The sequence below is a fragment of the Hipposideros armiger genome, unplaced genomic scaffold (genome assembly GCF_001890085.2).
Source record: "Hipposideros armiger isolate ML-2016 unplaced genomic scaffold, ASM189008v1 scaffold_430, whole genome shotgun sequence".
Lineage (NCBI taxonomy): Eukaryota > Metazoa > Chordata > Mammalia > Chiroptera > Hipposideridae > Hipposideros > Hipposideros armiger.
The window spans coordinates 1,173,460-1,179,808 of record NW_017731780.1 but is presented as its reverse complement, the minus strand read 5'-3'; the positions used below and the strand labels follow the sequence as shown (position 1 = coordinate 1,179,808).

General features: G+C 35.5%; 1 protein-coding gene across 2 annotated transcripts in view; it reads left to right on the top strand.

Moving 5' to 3' along the window:
- VPS37A (VPS37A subunit of ESCRT-I) overlaps positions 1–6,349 on the top strand; it is a 42,002-nt gene that overhangs the window by 530 nt on the left and 35,123 nt on the right. The window lies entirely within an intron of this gene.

Genomic DNA, 6,349 nt, shown 5'->3' with positions numbered 1-6,349 from the left:
GGGCAGGAGGGCGGGCTGGTCCTAATCACACCCACAGTTCCTCAGGCCGACTCTTCACCAGCTGGCTCATTTCCCTTCGTCCTAGGTCTCACGTTTGCTCTGCCATCTCAGACCCATGTGCAGGATTTTCCTCTGGACCCTCCAGGTCCCTCACTCTTGCTCCACACCACTGCTCAGCTCTTCTAATTTTGACTTGTACATCCTTCCTGACACATCGCTGCTGACTAATCTGGCTTATGATCTATATCCAATATCCCATTCTGTGTTCTGCCTCACTAACCTTTCCTTTTGCCCGCTGATTGCCGCTTTGGACAAATTGTTAAAATAGTCTACTTGGCTAGAAAGAATCGTGAAGAGTAATATACAAGTTTCACAGAGAGTGGAAATTTTTGGAAAAAAGCAACTTGCAACAGCAAAGGAGAGGGAAGCCAAAGTTTTTATCAGTGAGTTCCCTGGGAATGACATACTCAATCCTCTTGTCTCAAATTTAACATTTACCCTGTTCCAACAACCTCTCCGTATCTGGCAATTACTAGTCTGTACATTCCTCACTATTATTCTTGTTCCCACGCTCAGGAATTGTCTTCTGTTCATCCTGATTGTTCTGTTGTCTTCTGTGAGGTTTTCCTTTTCATCATGGTCAGATTAGAAGTATTTTGCAATTAAAATGTTTTTACTGTAATCTGGCATGCTGCCGCCTTTTATATTGCAGTATTGCAAATATCTGTCTCTAATGGTTTTCAAAAATTTGAACTGCCTCTCTCTATTATATGAATTATGCAAGTATATATACTTAAAAGTGTCATAGCATGTGTTTTCATATTAAGATGCTAACGTCGTTCAACCATAACCCTTTTTAAAATAAAGTTTCATATATTTAAAAAATATATTTCCTGAGTTCATAAAATCGATTAAATCCTGTTGAACTGTTAGGAGCCATTTTGTCTGTTACATTAATATTTTCCCAAGCAAGTAAGTAATAGTGTAGAATAGTTTTAAATTAGATAGTTAAAAGAAAAATTCACTGCAAAATCAATTTCGCTAAAATGAGGCCTGTTGCTGGCTGAACTTCAGCTGTTTCTTGTTTTTTTGCCTCAATTCTGCTTATTCAGAACTTTCAAAAGAAAATTTGTGGTATTTAACAGGAAAGAGTGACATACTCTTTAATCTAATGGTGGCTTTCTTTTTGAGAAATTTAAGTTCACGGAGTTCTTAGAAGTCTTTTTCTAAACTGTTCCGTACTAACCTGTAAGAGCTAATCTTGCAAGATACCTTCTAAAATAAAATGACTCATTTTTAACATAAAAGTTTGTCCCCTTAGAAAATGTCACCTTGGAAGACTTATCTACTAAACTATAGTACTACTATTGCCAAAATACTTCTTAGAACCACACCTTGGGAATTGTTTTTAAGTCTTTAGTATATTCTGTTAAATATTGTCTCTGCTGGCAAATTTTTGTTCTTTGAGTTTGGAGTTGCACTTTTGAAAGAACTCCAAAGTCTCTAGCTGCTAAGGCTGGTAAATACGGGAAGTGATTGATCTGAAATTTATTATGTATTTTTTTGGATTCCCAAATAAGATGAGATTCTAAAACAGGAATTGCTAATCTAAGGAGTTCTGGAATTGTTTTAACAGGATCAGTAAGTATTCTGAGTCAAAAGCAGAAAGGATCTTTTTTATTGCTTATGGACATATAATTGGGCATGTGATATTATCTCCATGTTTTGTAATGTTATAAACATCTAACTTTAAGTACTCTTTCTTTAAAATACTTGAAAATACTTGAAATTTTATTTTATTGAAATATTACATACACATTTATAAACTAAAGTTGGACTTCTGGAGACAAGTAGGTCGTGTATCTCCAGTTTTCAGGGAATGGTACGATTCCAGAAAAAATGACATCCACCTATTTTTGTTAAGTCTGCCCTTTTAACTCATGACATACATTTTGAAGCTAGCTGGTAAAAATAATCTGCAGTATACAATTTATATTTGAAGATTTTTTGTGTGTGGAAGGACACTGTGATTGGTTATTCAGAAGGTGCACTCTGCAAAAGTTGAAAGAATGTTTTGAATGGTATTTTAATGAATAATACAAAAACTTTCTAAGTTATGAATATCGATATCCTGTTTATGCAGCCTACCTCCCTCATTTTTCATTTCTATCCCTGCTCCAAATGTAAGATCAATAGCTCTTTTCTGCCAGTGAAAGTATCTGATTTTTTTTTTCTTTTTCCTGCCCTCAGGAACCTTTCCCTACCCCATTCTCTCTTGTCTATTTTCCAACACTTATCTTTCAACTCCTTATAATGAAAAAAAATTCTACTTTGGGAAAGAGCTTGTTTAATTCCCTTTCTCTACTGAATGTAAACTCCTTTTTTTGTTACCTTAAAATTTTCCTCTCTCCCTCAGGACTCTTCTGAATTTTATATGTATTTCCTCATCTAAGTCTCACTTACTGGTGAGGCAGGGCATATGACCCAAAAAAAAGTGTTTAACAAAAGCATAACAACATGGTTGCTGTGAAATCGAAATTGAAAGTTATGTAGAGTAGGCTCAAGTAATATATTCTGCTTTCTGAATAACAGTCATCACAATATTTAATTTACCACTTAAAAATCCTGACTTTCTGGGCAGGAATAGAACTAATTCTGTTTCTTCTACTTCTTAAAGAAGCTCACTGGAAGGGAAACTGTTGGTTTCCCACCCATATTCATTTCCCCTGACTTCTTGAAAGAACACCTATTTTTACCTTGATTCTGGGCCTGCAAGACCACCTACTTAATGCAGGCTGTGCTCTTTCAACCCGAGTAGGTAAATAATTATTGTTTATGCCTATGATGGTGGTTTCATTCCCCCTGTTAGTTACTTTGAAAGCAGGACTCTTAACCTTGGTCAGTGGGAGTTGGAGGAAATTTCAAAGTCTGCTGGGGAGCTGCTCAAACCATTTCCTCCAGAATACAGATGTCTAAAAGGAGATATCTCTCTTACGTTTTGGATATTGTTGTGTTATGTGGGGCATCTGGAACTGCTTGGATCGGGAAGGAAGATAAGCTGACTGTACTGAGTATGGTAGAGTAGAAATGCCTATGGAATGCCTATGATAATATTATGATGCTGAATTAACCAATTCTGGAACCTTCCTGTCTCTGGACTTCTTGCAGTGTAAGCTTAATAACCCCTCACTTTTGTAGCTACTTTCAACCTGGTTTTTCAATTACTTGCAGTTGGAAATATCCCAGGTGATACTAATGCCATATTTAAAGATTCTTCGGAAATGAAGCTTTTAAGTTTTTCCCTGCATTACCCCTGCAGTCAAGAAATATTAAATACTAATGGTCTTCACAGTTACCATCCTAACTGTTCTGGTTTCTTCTCTCACAATATCTAAAGTTAATTAGCTTATTTTTATTAGTATTTTATTTCCTTAATTTGAAAACCACAACCTGGAGCTATGTTGTGAATGGTAATTACTATCTGTAATTAACTATGTAAATTCAAAGTTATACAAATAGTAATTCTTTATTACCTTTTACTTAGGGAGATTAGCTCTCACAAGTAAAGGATTTCTGCATTCATTTTAATCAAGTACATGTTAATTCTGGCGCTAGTTTTATATTCGATAAGAAAATTAATTTGGGATTTAATGTTTGTCAGAATTGGCTTTTTTTTTTTTAATTTACTCTGGTATAACTAATAGTCTTGATGAAAGAAGCCCTGAACCAGAAGTCAGGAGATACTGATGTGTATTATTAATTGGCAGTGAACTTTGGATGTTCACATAAACTTAATAGGCCTTAGGACTGCTGATGTGGGAAGATTGACTGCCTGAATTCTTAATGCCCTGCCCAGCTGTGAAAGTCTGTTGATTCCTCAGGTTCCTTGATGTGAGCACTCTGTTAGAGATAAAAGACAAAATGAATTTGAGCAACATAAATAGAAGTAAGCAAGATTATTGACATTGGTAAAAGCGGCCTGACGTAAGTGAATGAAAGCTTTGTAATAAACTGTCATGGATTTCAATTCTGACTCTACCACACACCAGTATGACCCCTTGGCAAGTTACTCAGCTACTCCGAGCCTCCCGTTTCCATCCGTAAAATCAGGAATTGTGATTCCTGTTTTGCAGAATTGTTGATAATTAAGTAAGATATGTAATCATTTATTAGAGTATCTGGCACATAGTAAGCATATTGCAAATTACATTCCTTTTCCACTGCATCGAGCCAGTGTACTTCTAGCCCTAGCTTATCATTTATGAAGCCCTCACAAACCTTCCTACAGCTCATTTGTCTCTAGCAGGACTATTTCTGACTTCCCATTCAGAAAGCAAGTCCATTCCAAAAAGGTTATTTGCAAATGAAACCTACCTATTTTGAAGGATTTTAGATATAATACATGTAAAGAAACTAGAATATTAGCTGGCACACAAGAGGTATTCTGTAAATGACAATTATTTTATTTTGTATCTTAGAAATAATAGTGCCAATCTCCATAGTCTTTAAAATTTGTTTTGGGATTTTCTTTAGCTGCCAGTCCGTGGATACCATTGTTCTTTTTGATTGCCCAAACCTTTAGCCTTATAACTTCCTTGGGGAGTCTGTTATTGTATAGTTTTCTGTCCTGTAGGTGTTAAATTTAACCCCTCACAGTCATAAGACTTGCCTCTAAGCTCATAGGTTTCTGAGTAAATTTAAATTCCTTACCCTTTTTCCTATAGATTTCACTATCAACTCAAGAACTCACACACAAATTTTATAACAAATTTGTAAAGAGAGGATATGTATGTGTTTTAACCTGTCACTGTTATATTTTTTTTAAATAGATCCATTGCCAACATTTATAATTTGAAATTTTTCATTGAAATTTCCAAATTTTTTTACGAAATAGATAGAGTAGTTTTCAGTTCACAGCAAAATTGAGCAACAATTAGAGATTTTCTACATGGCTCCTGCCCCCTCCAGCTTTTAAAATAGATCTGGAAAGGTCTGTCAGCAGTTCCCAGATAGCAACATTCGCTTGGAGCTGAATAGCTGTTCCCATTATTGGCTGCCTTTTATCCATTTTACCAGTTTGTTGTACCCAGGCAACTGCCTTCATTCATGTACATTATCTAACAATTATAGGTATTTGAGATTAAAACTTTCTTATGGAAGGAAATCACCTTAACTTGTTTCAGTAAAAAAAAAAAAATCCAAGAATCTGCTATGCCTATCAAAGCTACAGAAATCTACATTTGACTCTTTGACAGTGGGCTCTTCTAGGAACTTTAAAATTATGTATATCAAACTCCCATAATTAAGTGAACTTTAATTTGATACATTAAGTCATATAGTCTATTTATAACCAGTGATTAAAAGTTATAATTGTAGAGCATATGACACAATAAAGCATATTATCGTTTAAAAAAATGTTTTTTCTAAATAGATCATAACAGCCCAAGTGCTATCTATCTCTAGTTAATTTCCCCTTAGTAGTATCAGTCCATACTTATTAAAAAAAAAAGTTACCACACAGGCAGTCATTTCTCCATTGTTGAATCCAGCCACTTGAACCCCTCCTCTCCTATCTCTGAACTCCTTCCAAGCTGCCTCTACTGTCTGCTCAACTAATAAGCCAAACACTTGGTCATCCTGTTTCCACTCAGTCTTCTATCCCTACTACTGCTGGGTTCTGTTCTGTCTGCCTCCAGTCTTCCCTTAATTTTTTCTTCCACATGGCTGCCAGAGTAATCTTTCTAAAATTCAAATTTGACCATGTTAGTCCTTTCAGTAGTTTCCTAACCCTTGCCCAGAAAAGTCCACCCTCTGTAGCTTAATGCCTGGTTGTCACAGAAGATGGTGAATGTGACTGATGGAAAAGGTGTCGACAGACAGAGGATGTAAAGTTTCTTTAATGGCAAAAGATATGGAGACATTGGAGACTGGTGTTATTTCATATCTGAAGCTTTTCTAGCGGTGTTTCCTCTGTCTGGAATGTCCACTTTATTTCCCTGAGTGTTAACTCTTACTGGACTTTTAAATGTAGCTCAGATATTTTTTTTTTTTCTCAGCAGACCCCACCACTCCTGCCCGTTTAGGTTAGGTGTTTTCTTCTGTGTTCCTATAGCTCTTAACACATTTCTCATTTTCCTGTGTGTTCTACAAGAACACTGTTCAAAAAATACTGAAATAAGTGGTCCATGTTAAACAGATTTAGAAAACAAAGAAAATCAAGTGCTTTACTTTAGAAGTTCTCAAAGTCTTTAATATGCTAAAGTGCATCAGTATTGTCCAAGAGAAGCATATATATAATATGAAGCATTTTCCAAACAGAGCACTGAACCATTTATTTCAGCTGTTTTAA